The sequence below is a fragment of the Macaca mulatta genome, chromosome 1, assembly GCF_049350105.2.
Source record: "Macaca mulatta isolate MMU2019108-1 chromosome 1, T2T-MMU8v2.0, whole genome shotgun sequence".
Lineage (NCBI taxonomy): Eukaryota > Metazoa > Chordata > Mammalia > Primates > Cercopithecidae > Macaca > Macaca mulatta.
In genome coordinates this window covers 85,336,624-85,361,212 of record NC_133406.1, presented here as the reverse complement: position 1 = coordinate 85,361,212, position 24,589 = coordinate 85,336,624, and the positions used below count along the sequence as shown (strand labels likewise).

At 39.8% G+C, this 24,589-nt stretch overlaps 1 protein-coding gene across 7 annotated transcripts in view; it reads right to left on the bottom strand.

The window, feature by feature from the left end:
- Nucleotides 1–24,589, bottom strand: part of ZNF678 (zinc finger protein 678) — a 101,837-nt gene that overhangs the window by 27,530 nt on the left and 49,718 nt on the right. The window lies entirely within an intron of this gene.

Sequence of the window (24,589 nt, the reverse complement as noted above, 5' to 3'; positions counted from 1 at the left end):
TAGTGGGCAAAAACTCTGTCTCAATCCTGACTCAAAAGGTTACCTACACCCTCTCTGAAATGAATTTGCATAGGAACTGTTGTTTATGGGAATGAACCTTGATGGGGCAATTGGGTTGTTATGAAATACTCAGGAACCCAGCCGAGCTCTAGAACTCATCCCTGAGTGCAAAGGCAATGTTGGGCACACTGGTAAAGGACCATTAGAATCCAGCAGCCCGGATCCCTTTCTTTGTGGTCAAGAAAGGCAGGAAAATGGGTGCAGGACTGTTACATCGGTAAGCATAACTAATTCGATAAGCAGAGGTCCATGGGTGGTTATGCACCCTGGAAAGGAATAAGCATTAAGACCATAGAGTACGCTCTAGGACTAATGCTCATCGGAAAATGACTAGGGGTGCTGGCATCCCTATGTCCTTTTTTCAGATGGGAAACATTGCCTCCAAGGCAAAAATGCCCCTAAGATGTATTCTGGAGAATTGGGACAATTTGATCCTCAGACACTAAGAAAGAGACAACTTATATTCTTCCGCAGCACTGCCTGGCCATAATATCCTCTTCAAGGGAGAGAAACCTGGCCTCCTGAGGGAAGTATAAATTATACCACCATCTTACAGCTAACCTCTTTTGTAGAAAAGAGGGCAAATGGAGTGAAGTGCCATATGTTCAAACTTTCTTTTCATTAAGAGACAACTCATAATTATGTAAAAAGTGTAATTTATGCCCTTCAGGAAGCCCTCAGAGTCTACCTCCTTACCCCAGCGTTCCCCTGGCTCCTTCCCTGACTAATAAGGACTCCCTTCAACCCAAACAGTCCAAAAGGAGATAAACAAAGGGGTAAACAATGAACCAAAGAGTGCCAATATTCCAAAATTATGCCCCCTCCAAGTGGTGGGAGGAGAATTCGACCCAGTCAGAGTGCATGTACTTTTTTCCCTCTCAGACTTGAAACAAATTAAAACAGACCTAGGAAAATTCTCAGATAACCCTGATGGCTAACAAGGGTTAGGACAATCCTTTGATCTGACATGGAGAGATACAATGTTACTGCTAAATCAGACACTAACCCCAGATGAGAGAAGTGCCACCGTAACTGCAGCCCGAGAGTTTGGTGATCTCTGGTATCTCAGTCAGGTCAATGACAGGATGACAACAGAGGAAAGAGAACAATTCTCCCAAAGGCCAGCAGGCAGTTCCCAGTGTAGACCCTCACTGGGATGCAGAATCAGAACATGGATATTGGTGCTGCAGACATTTGCTAACTTGAGTGCTAGAAGACTAAGGAAAACTAGGAAGAAGCCTATGAATTATTCAATGATGTCCACTATAACACAGGGAAAGGAAAAAAATCCTACTGCCTTTCTGGAGAGACTAGGGAGGCACTGAGGAAGCATACCTCACTGTCACCTTACTCTATTGAAGGCCAACTAATCTTAAAGGATAAGTTTATCACTCAGTCAGCTGCAGACATTAGAAAAAAACTTCAAAAGTTTGCCTTAGGCCCGGAGCAAAACTTAGAAACCCTAGTGAACTTGGCAAACTTGGTTTTTTGTAATAGAGATCAGGAGAAGCAGGCAGAATGGGACAAACAGGATTAAAAAAAAAAAAAAAAAAAGGCCATCACTTTAGTCATGGCCCTCAGGCAAGCGGACTTTGGTGGCTCTGGAAAAGGGAAAGGCTGGGCAAATCAAATGCCTAATAGGACTTGCTTCCAGTGCGGTCTACAAGGACACTTTAAAAAGATTGTCCAAATAAAAATAAGCCACCCCCTTGTCCATGCCCCTTATGTCAAAGGAATCACTGGAAGGTCCACTGCACTCCAGGGTACGAAGGTCCTCTGAGTCAGAAGCCACTAACCAGATGATCCAGCAATAGGACTGAGGGTGCCCGGGGCAAGCGCCGGCCCATGCCATCACCCTCACAGTAAGGACATAGGTAAGGTAATTTGCTTTGTCATATTGAGAGGCAGGACTTTACTGGTGTGAGCCTAGACACAGTGAATAAAAATAGACTGTGTGGCACAGATATCAGCACTGTTCCACCAAAGGGAGGTACCCCCCCAGTGCCTGACCATGAATTTTCCAGTTTGTGACCACCAAACAGTGATTACGCATTAGTGATGGCCCCAGAATTGGTGAAGATGTGGGTTTCAGACTGGCCTTGCATGGCAGACTGCTCACCAACCAGGAGGATGAAAAGATAACCAAGAGGAAGAGGTAAGATGGGCCCTCACTTTGAGAACCAACCTCATGACCTAGTGGAAATGGGCCATCAGTTCTGCATACTGAGTGGTCCTTTTTCTGCAGCTGGAAGGGTTTATCTGACACTGGATGATAGATGTTGCCCATCCAGATGTGACTTGGGCACCTCTGCACGTCCATCAATAAAGTAGGTACACCCCTGTTGCAGCAGTGCAGTAGCTTTCCAGCTGTTGGAAAGGACCCGACTAGCTAAAGGCAAAATGGTCTCTGGTTGTTGATCATCTTCTGGCATGCCGGAGGGACAGAAACTGACAGTCTTGTGAAGTACAGAAACACCTGAAACTCCAGGCCTGTCTCAGTCCTGCAAGTATTCCTTCCATTTGACAAAAGATGCTTGGTAGCCGCACCTGGTTTTCTAGAATAGGGTTCTTAGATCCAAGGCACAATGTACATCTCTGTTTTCAGTAGATGAATTCAAATCCTGTCAGTGTCTTGGTCTCAGGGAGAACTAGATAAACTGCAACCAACTGTGTCTTGAGAAGCATATATTAACCACAGGCATACACCAAAAGCCCATTGGGAGTCAAGACCCAGAGTGAGTAGTCTAAAGACTCCATGAGTCAAGAAGTATTATTATTGAAACCTATTACCTACCATTGCAAGTCCTTTCCCCATGGGACTAGTGGAAGAGCCTCCTGGACTAACCACTGGGCAGTTCTTACAGCTTCTTCTTGAGAAGAACACAGATGAAGGTGAATGTCTTGTGAGCGGCCTGATGCATCTTAGAAAGCATTAGAGGTGATGAATGTGTTATCTCAGTAAGACACAAATGCCAACAATGCGCTGGGCCTCTTTAGCCAAGAAAAGAACCCTGTGAGTGAAAAGCTTCAGGGATGCTGATTGTGAAGTTTGTCTGCCTTCCTTACTCTAAATATAGCCCCCAAAATTGATGGAGATGGCAGGCCCTTGTATCTTGTGTAGGGTGATGGCCCATCCCCATGGGTCATGAGGTTGGTTCTCAATGTAAGGGTCAATTTTACCTCTTCCTTTGGGTTATCACCCAGAAGGACACCACCCACATAATGCCACAGGTGGAAGTCAGAGGGCAGCTAGGTCCTCCCTACACAGATCATGAGCCAGTGGAGGACTACTGAGGTAGCCTATTGGAAGCTTTATAAAAATGTATCTTTGGCCTTTAAATGTAAAAGTGAACTGCACCTGAATTTCTCTACAAATTGAGACAAAACAAAACATGTTTGCCAGGTCAATAACAGTAAACCAAGTTGCAGAGGAATTCTGAACTTCTTCCAAGATGGTGACAATGTCTGATGTAAAGAGATTTAATAAGTATAGCATTGATGAGGTTGTGGTAATCAGCAGTAAGCCTCCATTCCTTTCCCTGGCCTTGAAAAAGGGCCAGACTGGGAAGTTAAAAGGTAAGATAGTGGTTTCAGAAAACCCCCTTCTATCCTGTCATATGTAACAGGATGAATCCCTTCTATGCCCTACTTGAGTTGATATTATAGGGTGTTGATCACCTTAGAGGGATTTGGAAAGCTGTACTGGTTTCTTGTTGGACTGTATAGTCATCAGTACAAAAGACACGGGCTTGGTCCAGGTGAGGATCCAAAGTGGGGATCCAAAGTGCCAGAACATCCAGGCCAATGACAGGAAATAGTCACTGAGAGGTGAGCGAGAGTAACACCAGGGCTTGTGAAAAAATGATGGGTCCTCCCTTAATGATGATGATGACCCTGGCAGGTATTCTAAAGACTTGTTCTTCTCCAAGTCCATTCATGGGCACAACAAGACTGGTGAACTACATTGGGTATGTGGAAATCAGAGTAACCTATGATCAGTGTGAAATCAGGCCATAAATGCCCATGAGTTTTGAGGCACACACTTCTGGATTTAAAACTACACTAACAAAGCTATAGTAATCAAAACAGTATGGTATTGAAATATATATATATATATATATATATGTCTGTGGAAAAAAAATAGGGAGCACAGAAATAAATCTAAAAATATACGGTAAACGAATTTTTGACAAGGGCACCAAAAGGATACACTGCAGATAGGATAGTCTCTTTAGTAAATGGTGCTGGGGAAAAAAAATTAGCCAGGCATGGTGGTGCGTGCCTGTAATCCCAGCTACTCGGGAGGCTGAGGCAGGAGAGTCACTTGAACCTGGGAGGCGGAGGTTGCAGTAAGCTGAGATCACACCACTGCACCCCAGCCGGGGTGACAGAGTGAGACTCCATCTCAAAAAAATAAGTAAATTAATTAATTAATTAAAACATAGTAAATGGTGCTAGGAAATTTGGATTTCCACATTTAAAACAATGAAATTGAACCCATACCTTACACTATACACAAAATCAACATAAAATTGATAAAAGCTCTAAATGTAAAACCTGAAACTATAAAACTCCTACAAGAGAACATAGGGGAAATGCTCCTTCACATTAGCCCTGGCAGTAATCTTTTGGCTGTCACACTAAAAGTCAAAATACCAAACCAAAAATAAATAGGACTATGTAAAACTAAAAAGCTTCTGCACAGCAAAGGGAACAATCAACAAACTTAAAAGGCAATCTACGGATTAAGAAAAAGTATATGCAAACCACGTATCTGGTAAGAGATTAATATCAAAATTTAGAAAGAACTCTTCCAACTCAATAGCAGAATTAACAATCCAATTTAAGAAATGAGCAAAGGATCTGAACAGGTAGTTCTACAAAGAAGAAACAAAAAATGGCCAACAGGTATAGGAAAAAGTGCTTGACATCATTAATTATCAGGGAAATACAAATTAAAAGCACTATGAGATATCACCTCTCACGTGTAAGAATGATTATTTAAAAAAGACAAGATATAACCAATGTAGGAGAGGATGTGGAGGAACGGGAATCCTAACAATCCTGTTGGTGGGAAAATATAGCCTGGTATAGCCATTATAAAAAACAGGATGGAGGTTCCTAAAACATTAAAACTAGAACTACCATATGACCCAGCAATCCCTCTTCTGGGTATACCTAAAAGGGAGAAAATCATCACATAGTTAAAGTATCTGCACTGGCATATTAACTGCAGTATCACTCCTCTTAGCTAAATATGGAATAAACTTGTGTCCATCAAAGGATGAATACAGAAAATACTATATTTATGAATATTATTCAGCCTTAAAAAAGGAATTCAATTCTGCTAGTTGTCATAACATAGATGGAACTGAAGAACATTATGCTAAGTAAAGCCAGACACAGAAAAAAAATATGCAAAATATCTTAAAATCTCTCAAATATGCAGAGATAGGAAATGAAACAGTGATTACCAAGGGGAGGAGAATGAACAAAAAGAAAATTGGGAGATGTCTGTAAAACAATACAAAATAGCAAATATGTAGAATGAACAAGTTTAGAGATCTAATATCCAACATGAGGATAGTAAATAGGAAGTAAAAAAAATTGTATGGTATTAGATATTTTTTTATAAAATAAGTATGCTGTGCATACTCTTGTCACAAAAACTATATGAGATGATGAATATGTTAATCTGATTCTCTATAGTAACCATTTTACTATCTGTAGGTATCCTACAACATTTTGTAAAACTCAAATGTGCACAATTAAGTTTATTTTAAAAATGTAACTAAAAATCACATGTAATGCCAAAGCTTTTAAAATAGAAATAAAATAAAGTACTACGATATATAACCTGGGTTTTAACCTTTCATAACAAAATTTTAAGACGTGACCGTATAGGTTATTTTGTTTTATTCCGTTGCAATTAATGCCGATAAAAAGGTTTTTGTTCATCTTGTTTTCTGGCTACCACAAAGTATGTGGAAATATTATTCTCTGCTATTTATAAAATCCTTGTAATGTTATTGACTAACTTAGTGATGATAGGGGCTGAAAATATTCACCATGAGCTTAAATATATTTATGAGCAGTATGTCAGGTTTTCTATTTTTAGGGGACAGTCTCCACTTGAAAAAGTAGAATAAGAGCTCCCTAGGTCTTCTGTATAAACTCATACTTACTAGAACACTCTGTATGTTACTTTGTGCGAGACTTGTTTTCTAAAGACAAAAACTTTTTAAAAAGTGAAGGAGGGTCAGGTGCGGTGGCTCATGCCTGTAATCCCAGCACTTTGGCAAGTGGAGGCGGGCAGATCACAAGGTCAGGAAATTGAGACCATCCTGGCTAACACGGTGAAACCCTGTCTCTACTAAAAATACAAAAAATTAGCTAGGCATGGTGGCGTGCGCCTGTAGTCCCACCTACTCAGGAGGCTGAGGCAGGAGAATCGCTTGAACCCGTGAAGCAGAGGTTGCAGTGAGCCGAGATCTTGCCACTGCACTGCAGCCTGGGTGACAGAGCGAGGCTCTGACTCAAAAAAAAAAAAAAAAAAAAAAAAAAAAAAGAAGGAAATGATGTTCTATTTTCAAAGAAAATCCTGTTAGTATTTTTGCTGTTTAAAGGTTTCAAATATTGATGTTGGATTAAAACATATATTCAAAAAAAGTCACAAGTAAATTTTAATGTGGTTATTGAATCATCACAAATTTTATGGTAAAATCAGCATTCAGTAAACCTATTGTTATGAAATATCTACGTGTCTTAAAACAGAGGGGAGCAACACATATTGGGGCCTATTGGAGGGTGAAGAATTGGAGGAGCGAGAGGATTTAAATAAATAACTAATGTGTACTAGCCATCTGTATTCATATTTCTATTTCATTGTCCATCTGTAATGCATTTTGGCAGCTAAATCTTACAGTTCACTAATCCTCTCATTAACTTATTTTAATGTTTTGCCTGTACATTGTATACTAACTTTATTATATTTTTCAAATGTTTATATTTGATTTAGTTCTTTTCCAAATATGGCTTATAAAGTTTGTTGTTCCTTGATCTTTATGCATTAATGTTTTGACTGTGCATTGTATATTAACTTTATTTTATTTTTCAAATGTTTACATTTGGTTTAGTTCCTTTCCAAGTATGGCTTATAAAGTTTGTTCCTCCTTGATCTTTATATATCACTTCAATTTCCCATTTTTTCCTTTTTATACATTTAAGTATTTTAAAAATTTTAGTATTTGACATTTGGAAATATCTAGTTTATCTGAACCTTTATTCTGGTGGTTTATTTCCTATGTGACTTATAAATTCTAATTTGGAGGGGTGCGCAAGATGGCCGAATAGGAACAGCTCCAGCCTCCAGCTCCCAGCGTGAGCGACACAGAAGATGGGTGATTTCTGCATTTTCAACTGAGGTACCAGGTTCATCTCACTGGGGCATGTCGGACAGTAGGTGCTGGTCAGCAGTTGCAGCCTGACCAGCAAGAACTGAAGCAAGGCGAGGCATCTCCTTACCTGGGAAGCGCAAGGGGGAAGGGAATTCCTTTTCCTAGCCAAGGGAAACTGAGACACACAACACCTGGAAAATTGGGGAACTCCCACCCTAATACTGCACTTTACCAAGGGTCTTAGCAAATGGCACACCAGGAGATTAGGCACCTGGCCCGGAGGGTCCCATGCCCATGGAGCCTCCATCATTGCTAGCACAGTAGTCTGAGATCTAACTGCAGTAGGCAGTGAGGCTGGTGGAGGGGCGCCTGCCATTGCAGAGGCTTAAGTAGGTCCGGGAAGCTCGAATTCGGTGGAGCCCACCACAGCTCAAGGAGGCCTGCCTGCCTCTGTAGACTCCACCTCTGGGGACAGGGCATAGCTAAACAAAAAGCAGCAGAAACCTCTGCATATGTAAATGTCCCTGTCTGACAGCTTTGAAGAGAGCAGTGGTTCTCCCAGCACGGAGGTTGAGATCTGAGAACGGACAGACTGCCTGCTCAAGTGGGTCAGAGACCCACTTGAGTAGCCTAACTGGGAGACATCCCCTACTAGGTGCAGACCGACACCTCACACCTCACACGGCTGGGTACACCTCTGAGATGAAGCTTCCAGAGCAAGAATCAGAGAGCAACACACGCTGTTCAGCCATATTCTATCTTCTGAAGCCTCCACTGCTGATACCCAGGCAAACAGGATTTGGAGTGGACCTCAAGCAAACTCCAACAGAACTACAGCTGAGGGTCCTGACTGTTAGAAGGAAAACTAACAAACAGAAAGGACACCCACACCAAAATTCCATCAGTACGTCACCATCATCAAAGACCAAAGGCAGATAAAACCACAAAGATGGGGAAAAAGCAGTGCAGAAAAGCTGGAAATTCAAAAAATCAGAGTGCATTTCCCCTCCAAAGGAACGCAGCTCATTGCCAGCAACGAAACAAAGCTGGACAGAGAATGACTTTGACAAGTTGAGAGAAGAAGTCTCCAGTCAATCAAACTTCTCAGAGCTAAGGGAGGAACTATGTAATCAGAGCAAAGGAACTAAAAACCTTGAAAAAAGAATGGATGAATGGATAACTAGAACAATCAATGCAGAGAAGACCATAAAAGAACTGATAGAGATGAAAACTATGACATGAGAACTACATGACAAATGCACAAGCTTCAGTAACCGACTTGATCAACTGGAAGAAAGAGTATTAGCAACTGAAGATCAAATGAATGAAATGAAGTGAGAAGAGAAGTGTAGAGAAAAAAAGTAAAAAGAAATGAACAAAGCCTCCAAGAAATATGGGATTATGTGAAAAGACCAAATCTACGTCTGATTGGTGTGCCTGAAACTGATGGGGAAAATGGAACCAAGTTGGAAAACTCTCTGCAGGATATCATCCAGGAGAACTTCCCCAACCTAGTAAGGCAGGCCAACATTCAAATTCAGGAAATACAGAGAACGCCACAAAGATACTCCTCGAGAAGAGCAACTCCAAGATACATGATACTCAGATTCATCAAAGTTGAAATGAAGGAAAAAATGTTAAGGGCAGCCAGAGAGAAAGGTCGGGTTACACACAAATGGAAGCCCATCAGACTAACAGCAGATCTCTCGGCAGAAACTCTCCAAGCCAGAAGAGAGTGGGGGCCAATATTCAACATTCCTAAAGAAAAGAATTTTAAACCCAGAATTTCATATCCAGCCAAACTAAGTTTCATAAGTGAAGGAGAAATAAAATCCTTTACAGACTAGCAAATACTTAGAGACTTTGTCACCACCATGCCTGCCCTAAAAGAGATCCTCAAGGATGCACTAAACATGGAAAGGAACAACCAGTACCAGCCATTGCAAAAACATGCCAAAATGTAAAGACCATCAGTGCTAGGAAGAAATTGCATCAACCAATGAGCAAAATTTCCAGCTAATATCATAAAGACAGGATCAAGTTCACACATAACAATATTAACCTTAAATGCAAATGGACTAAATGGTCCAATTAAAAGACACAGACTGGCAAATTGGATAAAGAGTCAAGACCCATCAGTTTGCTGTATTCAGGAGACCCATCTCACATGCAGAAACACACATAGGCTCAAAATAAAGGGATGGAGGAAGATCTACCAAGCAAATGGAAAACAAAAAAAAGCAGGGGTTGCAATCCTAGTCTCTGATAAAACAGACTTTAAACCAGCAAAGATCAAAAGAGACAAAGAAGGCCATTACATAATGGTAAAGGGATCAATTCAACAGGAAGAGCTAACTATCCTAAATATATCTGCACCCAATACAGGAGCACCCAGATTCATAAAGCAAGTCCTTAGAGACTTATGAAGAGACTTAGACTCCCATACAATAATAATGGGAGACTTCAACACCCCACTGTCAACATTAGACAGATCAACGAGACAGAAAGTTAACAAGGATATCCAGGAATTGAACTCATCTCTGCAGCAAGCAGACCTAATAGACATCTACAGAACTCTCCACCCCAAATCAACAGAATATACATTCTACTCAGCACCACATCTCACTTATTCCAAAACTGACTACATAATTGGAAGTAAAGCACTCCTCAGCAAATGTACAAGAACAGAAATTATAACAAACTGTCTCTCAGACCACAGTGCAATCAAACTAGAACTCAGGACTAAGAAACTCAATCAAAACCGCTCAACTACATGGAAACTGAATAACCTGCTCCTGAATGACTACTGGGTACGTAACAAAATGAAGGCAGAAATAAAGATGTTCTTTGAAACCAATGAGAACAAAGATACAACATAGCAGAATCTCTGGGACACATTTAAAGCAGTGTGTAGAGGGAAATTTATAGCACTAAATGCCCACAAGAGAAAGCAGGAAAGATCTAAAATTGACACTCTAACATCACAATTAAAAGAACTAGAGAAGCAAGAGCAAACACATTCAAAAGCTAGCACAAGGCAAGAAATAACTAAGATCAGAGCAGAACTGAAGGAGATAGAGACACAAAAAACCCTCCAAAAAATCAATGAATCCAGGAGCTGGTTTTTTGAAGAGATCAACAAAATTGACAGACCGCTAGCAAGACTAATAAAGAAGAAAAGAGAGAAGAATCAAATAGATGCAACAAAAAATGATAAAGGGGGTATCACCACCCACCCCACAGAAATACAAACTACCATCAGAGAATACTATAAACACCTCTACACAAATAAACTAGAAAACCTAGAAGAAATGGATAATTTTCTGGACACTTACACTCTCCCAAGACTAAATCTGGAAGAAGTTGAATCCCTGAATAGACCAATAGCAGGCTCTGAAATTGAGGCAATAATTAACAGCCTACCAACCAAAAAAAGTCCAGGACCAGATGGATTCACAGCCGAATTCTACCAGAGGTACAAGGAGGAGCTGGTACCATTCCTTCCGAAACAATTCCAATCAATAGAAAAAGAGGGAATCCTCCCTAACTCATTTTACGAGGCCAACATCATCCTGATACCAAAGCTTGACAGAGATTCAACATCAATGCAAAAATCCTGAATAAAATACTGGCAAACCGAATCCAGCAGCACATCAAAAACCTTATCCATCATGACCAAGTGGGCTTCATCCCTGGGATGCAAGGCTGGTTCTACATACGCAAATCAATAAACGTAATCCAGCATGTAAACAGAACCAAAGACAAAAACCACATGATTATCTCAATAGATGCAGAAAAGGTCTTTGACAAAATTCAACAGCCCTGCATGCTAAAAACTCTCAATAAATTTGGTATTGATGGAACGTATCTCAAAATAATAAGAGCTATTTATGACTAACTCACAGCCAACATCATACTGAATGGGAAAAAAACTGGAAGCATTCCCTTTGAAAACTGGCACAACACAGGGATGCCCTCTCTCACCACTCCTGTTCAACATAGTGTTGGAAGTTCTGGCTAGGGCAATCAGGCAAGAGAAAGAAATAAAGGGTACTCAGGTAGGAAAAGAAGAAGTCAAATTGTCCCTGTTTTCAGATGACATGATTGTATATTTAGAAAACCCCATCGTCTCAGCCCAAAATCTCTTTAAGCTGATGAACAACTTCAGCAACATCTCAGGACAAAATCAATGTGCAAAAATCACAAGCATTCTTATACACCAGTAACAGACAGAGAGCCAAATCATGAATGAACTCCCATTCACAACTGCTTCAAAGAGAATAAAATACCTAGGAATCCAACTTACAAGGGATGTGAAGGACCTCTTCAAGGAGAACTACAAACCACTGCTCAGTGAAATAAAAGAGGACACAAACAAATGGAAGAAAACATACCATGATCATGGATAGGAAGAATCAATATCATGAAAATGGCCATACTGCCCAAGGTACATCTCCACTAAGCTACCAATGACTTTTTTCACAGAATTGGAAAAAACTGCTTTAAAGTTCATATGGAACCAAAAAAGAGCCCACATTGCCAAGACAATCCTAAGCCAAAAGAACAAAGCTGGAGGCATCATGCTAGCTGACTTCAAACTATACTACAAGCCTACAGGAACCAAAACAGCATGACACTGGTACCAAAACAGACATATAGACCAATGGAACAGAACAGAGCCCTCAGAAATAATATCACACAGCTACAACCATCTGATCTTTGACAAACCTGACAAAAACAAGAAATGGGGAAAGGATTCCCTATTTAATAAATGGTGCTGGGAAAATTGGCTAGCTGTAAGTAGGAAGCTGAAACTCGATCCTTTCCTTACTCCTTATACGAAAATTAATTCAAGATGGATTAAAGACTTAAATGTTAGACCTAAAACCATAAAAACCCTAGAAGAAAACCTAGGTAATACCATTCAGGACATAGGCATGGGCAAGGACTTCATGTCTAAAACATCAAAAACAAGGGCAACAAAAGCCAAAATTGACAAATGGGATCTAATTAAACTAAAGAGCTTCTGCACAGCAAAAGAAACTATCATCAGAGTGAAGAGGCAACCTACAGAATGGGAGAACATTTTTGCAATCTACTCATCTGACAAAGGGCTAATATCCAGAACCTACAAAGAACTCAAACAAATTTACAAGAAAAAAACAAACAATCCCATCAAAAAGTGGGCAAAGGATAGGAACAGACACTTCACAAAAGAAGACATTCACACAGCTAACAGACACATGAAAAAACGGTCAGCATCACTAGCCATCAGAGAAATGCAAATCAAAACCACAATGAGATACCATCTCATACCAGTTAGAATGGCAATCATTAAAAAATCAGGAAAGAACAGGTGCTGGAGAGGATGTGGAGAAATAGGAACACTTTTACACTGTTGGTGGGACTGTAAACTAGTTCAACCATTGTGGAAAACAGTGTGGCAATTCCTCAGGGATCTATAACTAGAAATACCATTCAACCCAGCCATCCCATTACTGGGGATATACCCAAAGGATTATAAACCATGGTGCTATAAAGACACATGCACACATATGTTTATTGTGGCACTATTCACAATAGCAAAGACTTGGAATCAACCCAAATGTCCATCAGTGACAGACTGGATTAAGAAAATGTGGCACATACACACCATGGAATACTATGCAGCCATAAAAAAGGATGAGTTCGTGTCCTTTGTAGGGACATGGATGCAGCTGGAAACCATTGTTCTCAGCAATCTATCGCAAGAACAGAAAACCAAATACCGCATGTTCTTACTCATAGGTGGGAACTGAACAATGAGATCACTTGGACCCAGAAGGGGGATCATCACACACTGGGTCCTATTGTGGGGAGTGGGGAGTGGGGAGGGATAGCGTTAGGAGATATACCTAATGTAAATGATGAGTTAATGGGTGCAGCACACCAACATGGCACATGTATACATATGTAACAAACCTGCATGTTGTGCACATGTACCCTAGAACTTAAAGTATATATATAAAAAAATTCTAATTTGAAATACCTTAATTCTTGTCAAGAGTCCAGTTTTTATGTGTCTTTGTTTATTCAAATTTACCTGAGGCAAGTCTGAGGACCCCTACAGGTTTGATGATCACAAAATTATCAACTGTCCTGAGGGCAGTAACTACATCTCTGATTCCTTTTCTAGATCCTTGTCTAGATTTACTTTTCCTTCTTGAAGTTTCTGCATTTTTCTTTCAGCTCTACTGGGCATTTTAAGCACTCTTGTAACTTCCTTAGCATTTTCAGTTGTTGCCTTAGAAGAAACTTGCTGTTATATAGAATATTATTTCCAAAAATACATAAGTAAAATATTTAGATAGACATTTTGTAGCTGACAATAGTGCTTCATTTGAAATCTAAAGTTTCTTATTCCAGAATAGCTTCTGATCCCAACAGTGTACCATATATTAGTAATAATTTGTAGAATTTGATGATTTTTAATATGTAAATAATAATTTTATGTTTAAGACATTTCTATATGTATCATTCGCCAAATAATTTTCAACATTAAAAAAATAATTTTATGTGTTGAATATATTTGTAAAGATATCAGTCTACTGAATATGACCCAAATGAGTATTTATTTACCTATTTTAAGATAGCTTTGTTGAAATAATTGGATTCCAATCACTATGCTTCCTTCTTAGTACTTACCTAAATCCTTAAAAAAAAAATCAGTCTGAATTTTGTACTTAACCCAAATGCTATTTTAAATAACCTCAAATTATATTTGCATGTGGCTAGATGGCTAGACAATACTTTTCGGTTACAATTTACAATTTTAACTGGTAGATTTTATTGTTATTCACAGAAAATGCAACCTGTAGGAGTTCTGCTTTCATAACATTATTTATACTTTTGGAGCCTTAAACCTTAAAGTTTTAAGATTTTTTAAAAATAATCAAATATAATCTGTATACCCTGGTTTCCACAGTAATTGTTGTTCACGTGTCTATCTTTTTAACTAATCAATGTTTCTAATAAAGTTAGTTAACATTTGTTGTGTTAATTTTTCCTATATATTAAAACAAATTATTTTATAGTAGTTTTAATGCCCCCTATGAAAACTGTAAAATGTGCCAATTTATTTTCTAAATGAACCTATGTGCTATATATAAATGTATACTTGAATATATAACTAATATAGCATATATTATAAATTAAATATAGAACATATAATAAATGTATGTTATAAAATAGATAAAATATATTATAAAATATAAATATATTTAAATATATAACTATTTAAAATTATATAGTTATTTTAAATAGCTATATATTTAAGACATACATGTAAGTGGCTTGGAAATATACATACTCTGTGCTATGTAAGTGTTAACCAGTGATTCATCAAATGATCAGCAACTGATACCATTCTTTACTTACAATGTTATTTTGTATTTTTCTCATTACGAGTTACATTTTCTGTGTTATCTAAATACTGACACAAAAGAAGACAGTAGGCTGCCAGCCAACATTTGATAAAACTTAAAAGTCAAATGACATAATCTTCTAGTTTATTTTAGGTGCATTTTTGTCTTATGCAAAATGACATGTCTGAGTGGTAGGTATGAAGTTGTAGCCTTGTTTTATTTTCTACAAAGACCCTCAGAAAGACGGTATTAACAGACAGCTCAAAACCTCATTTTTCACATTATTTAAAAATATCAACTGCCATGAGAATCTAGAGATACAGAACACTAGAAATTATAAACAAATATATATGAAGACAAAAATTACAAAAACAAATTCTAGACAAAATAGGATGTGTTAACAGACTTCTAACAAATAAAGAGATTAAATTAATTAAAAATCTTCATGTATAGAGTATCTCAGATCTGGATGGCATCACTGATGTATTCTGCCAAATTTTTTGGAGAATTAATATCGACCCTTCCCAAATATTTTCTATGGGGAAAAGAGAGATCAGATTGTTACTGTGTCTATGTAGAAAAGGAAAACATAAGAAACTCCATTTTTATCTGTACCAAGAAAAATTGTTCTGCTTTGAGATGCTGTTAATCTATAACTTTAGCCCCAACCCTGTGCTCACAGAAGCATGTGCTGTACTGAATCAAGGTTTAAGGGATTTAGGGATGTGCAGGATGTGCCTTGTTAACAATATGTCTGCAGACAGTATGCTTGGTAAAAGTCATCGCCATTCTCCATTCTCTATTAACCAGGGACACGATGCACTGCAGAAAACCGCACGTACCTCTGCCTAAGAAAGGCTGGGTATTGTCCAAGATTTCCCCCCACTGAGACAGCCTGAGATACGGACTCATGGGAAGGGAAAGACCTTACCGTTCTCCAGCCCAACACCCATAAAGGGTCTGTGCTGAGGAGGGTTAGTAAAAGAGGAAGGCTTCTTTGGTTAAGAGGAAGGCCTCTGTTTCCCGCATGTCCCTGGGAACGGAATGCCTTGGTGTAAAGCCGACCATTTGTTCTATTCTGAAATAGGAGAAAAACCGCCCTGTGGCTGGAGGCAAGATATGCTAGTGGTGATACTGCTCTGTTACTCTTTGCTACACTGAGATGTTTGGGTAAAGAGAAACATAAATCTAGCCTATGTGCACATCTGGGCACGGTATCTTCCCTTGAACTTATTTATGATACAGATTACTTTACTGACATGTTTTCCTGCTGATCTTCTCCCACCATCACCCTATTCACCCTGTTCTCCTGCTGCACTCCCCTTGCAGAGATAGTGAAAATAGTAATCAATAAATACTGAGGGAACTTAGAGACCAGCACCGGTGCAGGTTCTCACATGCTGAGTGTGCCGGTCCCCTGGGCCCACTGTTCTTTCTCTATACTTTGTCTCTGTGTCTTATTTCTTTTCTCAGTCACTTGTCCCACCTGATGAGAAGTGTCCACAGGTGTAGAGGGGCAAGCCCCTTTCACTTTCAATAAAAAGGAGATAATAAATAACATATAAAAAGAGTTATACATCTTGACCAAGTGGGATTGTTTCAAAAACATGTAGTTTTGAGAGGTGACAACATGCTAGCAGCCCTTGCTCTCGGCACCTCCTCTGCCTTGGCGTACACTCTGGTGGTGCTTGAGGAGCCCTTCAGCCCATCACAGCACTGTGGGAGCCCCTCTCTGGGCTGGCCAAGGCCGGAGGCGTCTCCCTCTGCTTATGGCAGGTGCGGAGGGAGAGGTGCAGGTGGGAACCAGGCCTGTGCTGTAGGTGCTCACAGGCCAGCGCGAGTTCCAGCCGGCACAGGCGGGGGCTCGGCAGGCTCCTCACTGGGAGCGGCTGGCCAGCCCCGCCGGCCCAGGACAGTGAGGGGCTTAGCACCCAGGCCAGCAGCTGCAGTGGGTGCGCCAGGTTCCCCAGCAGTGCCTGCCCACTGGTGCTGCCTCCGGGCCTCAGCTGCCTCCCCGCCGCCGGGCAGGTCTGGGGACCTGCAGCCCGCCATGCCCAAACTCCCCTGTGGTGGGCTCCTGCGTGGCCTGAGCCTCCCCGACGAGTGCCGCCCCCTGCTCTGCAGCACTCGGTCCCATCAACTGCCCAGGGGATGAGCAGTACAGGTGCACAGTGCAGGACTGGCAGGCAGCTCCACCTGCGGCCCTGGTGTGCGATCCACTAGGTGAAGCCAGCTGGGTTCCTGAGTCTTGTGGGGACTGGGAGAACTTTTATGTCTAGCTAAGGGATTGTAAACACACCAATTAGCACTCTGTGTCTAGCTCAGGGTTTGTAAATACATCAATCAACACTCTGTGTCTAGCTCAAGGTTTGTAAATACACCAATCAGTACTCTATCTGGCTAACCTAGTTGGGACTTGGAGAACTTTTATGTCTAGCTAGAGGATTGTAAATGCACCAATCAGCACTCTGTGTCTAGCTCAGGGATTATAAATGCACCAATCAGCACTCTGTAAAAACGGACCAATCAGCTCTCTGTAAAACGGACCACTCAGCTATCTGTAAAATGGACCAATCAGTTCTCTTTAAAATGGACAAATCAGCTCTCTGTAAAATGGACCAATCAGCAGGATGTGGGTGGGGCCAGATAAGGGAATAAAAGCAGGCTGCCCCAGCCAGTCAGTGGCAACCTGGGTCCCCTTCCACGCTGTGGAAGCTTTGTTCTTTTGCTCTTTGCAATAAGTGTTACTGCTGCTGCTCACTCTTTGGGTCCACGCTGTCTTTATGGACTGTAACACTCACCGCGAAGTTCTGCAGCTTCACTCCTGTCAGCGAGACCACGATCCCACCAGAAGGAAGAAGCTCCCACCAGAAGGAAGAAGCTCCAGACGCATCTGAAGGTCTGAAGGAACAAACTCCAGACACACCATCTTTAAGAACTGTAACACTCACCGCAAGGGTCCGCAGCTTCATTCTTGAAGTCAGCGAGACCAAGAACCCACCAAATCGGGACACAGTTTTAACATCTAGAGAACAATTAATTTATCCATTTACGCTTACACTTCCACAAGTTTCCCCATTTTTGTGTGTGTGTGTTTTATAAGTACACTTAACATGGTTATATTTATTATTCTCATAGTGGTAAAGTGTCACAGGAATATATCCAATCTCATAAAATTGAGTATATTGAACTTGAACTTTTTTGTATATCAAATATTTTAATAAAGCTGTTAATATCCATAAAATATATCACAATAAAATAAAGATCAAGATGTGATAATATCATTGACAGAAAAAAATTTTGGCTAAATATACTTTATGACTGTAATCCTAAACACACTAGGAGTTGAGGAGAACGTCCACAACCTGTTAAAGGGCATCTATATAAAATGTACAGTAAATATTACTTAGTGAAAAAAAGTTTCCTCCATAACATTGGAAACAAGACAAACATTCACTTTTGCCACATCTATTAAATATTGTCCTGGAAAATTTAGCTTTAAAAGTCATATATGAAAAGATAAAGTGTCTCTACATTGAGTAAAATTCTTTTAATTTCTGAGACATTATTTCATATATGAAAGAAATCCTGAGTAACTGTCTAAAAACTCAAATAAGTTTAGCAATGTTGCAGACTATGAGATGAAGATCCAAATATTAATTGTATTTCTGTACACTAGCTATGAACTTTCTGAAAATACAACAAAGAAAACCATACCATTCAAAATAAAAATGAATGAAAACTCCCACAAGAAAAAACTTTTTAAAAAAGTGCTAACTGGGTCAGGCGTGATGGCTCACGCCTGTAATCCCAGCACTTCGGGAGGCGGAGGCGGGCAGATCATGGGGTTAGGAGTGCAAGACCATCCTGGCTAACATGGTGAAACCCCGTCTCTACTAAAATTACAAGACATTAACTGGGTGTGGTGGTGGGCCCCTGTAGTCCCAGCTACTTGGGAGGCTGAGGCAAGAGAAAGGCGTGAACCCGGTAGGTGGAGCTTGCAGTGAGCTGAGATTGCGCCTCTGCACTCCAGCCTGGGTGACAGAGCGAACCTCCATCAAAAAAAAAAAAAAAAAAAAAAAAAGTGCTAACTGAACAAAAATGGTAATAAAAAGATAAAAACACATCTTTAAAAAGGTAATTTTAATGAACATTTTGTCACTGTCAAAAATATATATAAATTACAAGTATGTAAAACTACGCTTGACATTAGTCATTAGAAAAATGCTAATCAAAACCTCAGGGAGGCCGGGTGCAGTGATTCATGCGTTTAGGCCCAGCACTTTGAGAGGCAGAGGTGGGTGGATCACTTGAGCTCAGGAATTTGAGATCAGCTGTGCAACATGGTGAAACCCCATCTCTACTAAAAAACACAAAAATTAGGTGAGCATGGTGGGTGGTACATCCTGTAGTCCCAGCTACTCAAGTGGCTGAGGCAGGAGGATCATTTGAGATTGGGAGGTGGAGGCAGCAGTGAGCCATGAGCATGCCATTGCACTCCAGCCTGGGTCCCCAAGTGATATCCTGTCTCAAAAACATAACTCTCAGGGAGATACCCCTTCTTATGCAGTATAATGATTTAACAACAAACAAAAGTAAGTGTTGGCAGAGACATAAACATAGAACCCTCACAAACTGCTGATAAACCTGTAAAACAGCATATCTGCTTTACAAAACAATTTGGTAGTTTCTCGAAATGTTTAACATGGGTTTACCATATTGGTGCATCAGCTCCACTCTCACTTACGTGCCCCAAAGATATGAAAATGTTAGTTCACACAAAGGCTCACTGGAACATTGTTTGTTATAACCAAATATGAAAAATGGAAACACTCAAATGTCAACCAGTTAATATAAGAAAAAACAATTAAGTATATTTTATATTGGAATACTATTTGGCAATCAAAATGAAATAAATAATGCTACATGCTACAACGGATATGAACCTCAAACAAATAAACTAAACTAATAGAAACCAGAAGCAAAAGACTGATAATGTATGGTTTCAATTATACAAGACATGTCCAGAAAGTGAATGTCTACAGATAGAATGGAGATTAATGGTTGTGTAACACTGAGATAAGAATGAGAAATATCCTCAAATTGCATTAAGTTTTGGGGGAGTTAATGAAATCGGGCTTCTAAGAGGCACTTGAAGTCCACTGAATACATCCTGGAAGTTCAAGGTTAGTGGCTACCACTTACTGCTTTGTCAACAGACCTGGAGCACCTACAAGAGCTCAAGTGGACAAGGCACCAGCTCTGCATCCTCCCACAGCTGGCATGAAGCAGCAGAAGGGGGCTGGGTTGGGGTGCCAAGACCCTGGAGCCCATAAGCAATGGTGGGTGAGGAATCAGATGACTTCCTACATATTAGTAGGACTGCAGCACCTGGAGTGGGACCCAGTGGGTCACACTGGGGTGGCCAGATACACCTGGGGCTGCCAAGTACACTTTCCCAAGTCAGCAGCCCTCCTATCTGCTGGTGGCAAATAGCATCTACATGCCAAGTTTGAAAGTGAACCCTCATTGTATGGTAGTAAAACAAGTAACACAGTGGCAGGGCATCTGAGTACCCCATACAAATAAAGGCGAACCACCTAGTACTTCCCCTAACCTGGCAACAGAAAATAGCAAAATAGATTCATCCTTTCAGGGATTGTACCTGATTCCTCTGAAAACACAATGCAACATTCCCCCGGCGCCATGCCCGTCATGACATGGGAGGAACAGATTTGGAGCTCTGGAGACAATTAGCTGCCTGTGGAGCTGCTCTTTCTCCCCACAAAGCCTGAGACTTCATCCACACGTGGAGATGCTGAGGCAGCCAGGCAGTACCTGCAAGAGGGAACCCGGCACAACCAGCAGCCCATTCCAGGAAGATGCACATGCATGTATGGGTCAAAAGTTATGTTTTATTTTCCCTCCCCTCCAGGAAATCTTGGTATGTTGCCTCAGGCTGAGGCTCAGTGGCTACTCACAGGTACAATCATCACACATTATAGCCTTGAACTCCTGAGCTCAAGCAATTCTCATACCTCAGCCTCTGAAGAAGCTGGAATTACAGGTACATGCAACTGTGCCTGGATCAAAAAGCATTCTTTAAAGTGCAACCAACAAGTACTATTCAGCCATATGCAAACTTCATTTATGACCTTTTTAAGTTAACACCTGGTTTAAATGAAATATTCAAACTGATATTTTTACACAGTCATGAAAGTGCTAGGAGGAAGAAGGATGTTTGGAGCCCGAATACCTAAAATAATTCTACCAATTCTAGCCTTGTGTTATAAACAAAGAGTAATTCTGGCTATAGTCAGATACTATTTCTGTAGTGAAGCACTATTATTTCAAAAATTTACGCAAAACATAAAATAAATTTTCAAGTATTAAAAATAATTGCACTCTACGAATTACTGTTATCTTATGGTATATGGGACAGGGTGTGTGATCCAAATAAGAGACTTGAGATCTCTGATGAAACACTACTGTCTGTCAAAAAAAAAATTGTGAAATATTTTACTTATGTGTACAATGTGGATATCTGTGCTTCTGAAAAGTACTGCATATTACACAAATCCTTAATGCATACAACTAAAAATTCTCAAAAATTTACTTGTCACAGTAAATATAAATTTTAACTGATAAGTAATTTGAAACTTTCAGAGAAAACAGCAGGATTTTTATTTTAGTAATCTGGCAAATTACCAAATTTAGCAATTATTATCTCATTACTAATCTGTCTCATCCAAACTGATACGCAGAAAACTTTATAAGTTTTTGTTTTGTTATTGAAAACCAGCAGAAGACAAGGATGCTCTCTCACCACTCCTATTCAACATAGTATTGGAAGTCCTGGCCAAAGCATTAAGCAAGAAAAGAAATAAGGGCATCCAAGTAAGAAGAGAGGAAGTCATGTTATTCCTGTTTGCAGATGATATGATTCTGTATCTAGAAAACCCCATAGCCTTGACTCAGAAGCTCCTTAAGGTTATAAACACCTTCAGCAAAGTCTCAAAACACAAAATCGATGTACAAAAATTACTAGCATTTCTATACACCAAAAATTATAAAGCCAAGCCAGGCACGGTGGCTCACACCTGTAATCCCAGCACTTAGGGAGGCTGAAGCAGGCAGATCACGAGATCAGGAGTTCAAGACTAGCCTGACCAACATGGTGAAACCCCGTCTCTACTAAAAATACAAAAATTAGCCAGGCATGGTGGCACGTGCATGTAATCCCAGCTACTCAGGAGGCTGAGGCAGGAGAATCGCTTGAACCCGGGAGGTGGAGGTTGCAATGAACTGAGATTGCACCACTGCACTCCAGCCTGGCCAACACAGTGAGACTCCGTCTCAAAAAATAAAAATAAATAAATAAATAAATAAATAAATAAATACATGTATAAAGCCAACAGCCAAATCAGGAATGGAATCCCATTCACAATTGTCACAAGAAAAAGAAAAGAAAAAAGAAAGAAAAACCTAGAAACAGAGCTAACCAAGAAGGTGAAAGAGCTCTACAATAAGAGCTACAAACACTGCTCAAATAAATCAGAGATGACACAAACAAATTTAAAAAATTCCAAGGTCATGCATTTAACAAATCAGTATTATTAAAATGGCCATAATTGCGGTGGCTCAGGCCTGTAATCCCAGCACTTTGGGAGTCCGAGACGGGCGGATCACGAGGTCAGGAGATCGAGACCATCCTGGCTAACACGGTGAAACCCCGTCTCTATTAAAAAATACAGAAAACTAGCCGGGCGAGGTGGCGGGCGCCTGTAGTCCCAGCTACTCAGGAGGCTGAGGCAGGAGAATGGCGTAAAACCCAGGAGGCGGAGCTTGCAGTGAGCTGAGATCCGGCCACTGCACTCCAGCCTGGGTGACAGAGCGAGACTCCGTCTCAAAAAAAAAAAAAAAAAAAGGCCATACTGCCCAAAGCAATTTACAGATTCAATGCTATTCCTAACAAACTAGCAATGACATTCTTCACAGAACTTTTTAAAAAAAGGACTGAATAGCCATGAAAATCCAAAGCAAACAGAACAATGCTGGAAGTATCACACTACCTGACTTCAAACTATACTATAGTATAGACTTCAAACTATACTATAGTAATCAAAGTGGCATGGTATTGATACAAAAACAGAAACATAGACAAGTGAAACAGCATAGAGAGTCCAGACACCTACAAACCATCTGATCTTTGACAAAGCTTAACAAAACATGCAATGAATAAAGAACTTCCAATTTAATAAATGGCGCTGGAAGAACTGGCTAGCCATATGCAGAAGATTGAAACTGGACTCCTTCCTTACACCATATACAAAACTCAAGATGAATCAAAGACTTAAATGTAAATTCCATAACTAAACCCTGGTATACAACCTAGGCAATACCATCCTGGATATAGAGAGAGGCAAAGATGTCATGACGAAGATGCCAAAAGCAATTGCAATGAAAGCAAAAATTGGCAAATGGGGTCTAATTAAACTAAAGAGCTTCTGTAAAGCAAAAGATACTACTGACAGAGTAAACAGACAACATACAGAATGGGAGAAAATTTCTGCAAACTATGTATCTGACAAAGGTCTAATATTCAGAATCTGTATGGAACTTAAACAAATCTACAAGAAAAAAACAACTCCATAAAAAGTGGGCAAAGGACATGAACACTTTTCAAAAAAAAAAAAAAGATATACATGCAGCCAACAATCATTTTTAAAAAGCTCAACGTAACTGATCATTAGAGAAATGCAAATCAAAACCACAATGAAATATCATCTCACACCAGTTGGAATGGCTATTACTAAAAAGTCTGAAAATAACAAAACAAAACGCTTATACACTGTTGGTGGGAGTGTAAACTTGTTCAGACATTGTGGAACACAATGTGGTGATTTCACAAAGACTGAAAAACAGAACTGCCATTTGACCCAGCAATCCCATTACTGGGTAAATACCCAAAGAAATATAAATCATTCTATCATAAAGACACATGCACACATATGTTCAATGCAGCACTATTTACAATAACAAAGAAATGGAATCAACCTAAATGTCCATAAATAGTAGACTGGATAAAGAAAATTAGGTACCTATATGCCATGTATTACGATGCAGCCATAAAAAAAAAAAAAAATGAGATCATGTCCTTCACAGAAGCATGGGTGGACCTGGAGGCCATTATTATTATCTACTAATGCAGGAACAGAAAACCAAATATTGCATTTCCCTAAGTGGGAACTAAATGAGAACACATGGACACATAGAGGGGAAAAACAGAGTGGGGTGCCTGCCAGACAGCAGACAGCAAAAGGATGGAGAGAATCAGAAAAATAACTAATGTGTACTAAGCTTAATACCTCGGTAATGAAATAATCTGTACAACCAACCAACCCCCATTACACGAGTTTACCTATATAAAACCTGCACATGTACCCCTGCACTTGAAATAAAAAAAAAGAAAAAATAATAAAGCTGAATTTACTTTTAAGAAGGTATATAAAATCACGCTGAATATTAAAGCAACATTCATGTATGGTGCTTATTAATTCTTCAAAGATTCGATAAACAGCAAAAAGTTCTATTTTCAGATATGTGGCAGCCAGGAAAAAAACTTCTCTCATAGCAACTACTATGGCATAATAAAACTAAATGGTCTTCATAGTAATCTAAAATCTAATATAAAATGTAAAATAATCTCATATTTTGACATAATTTTAA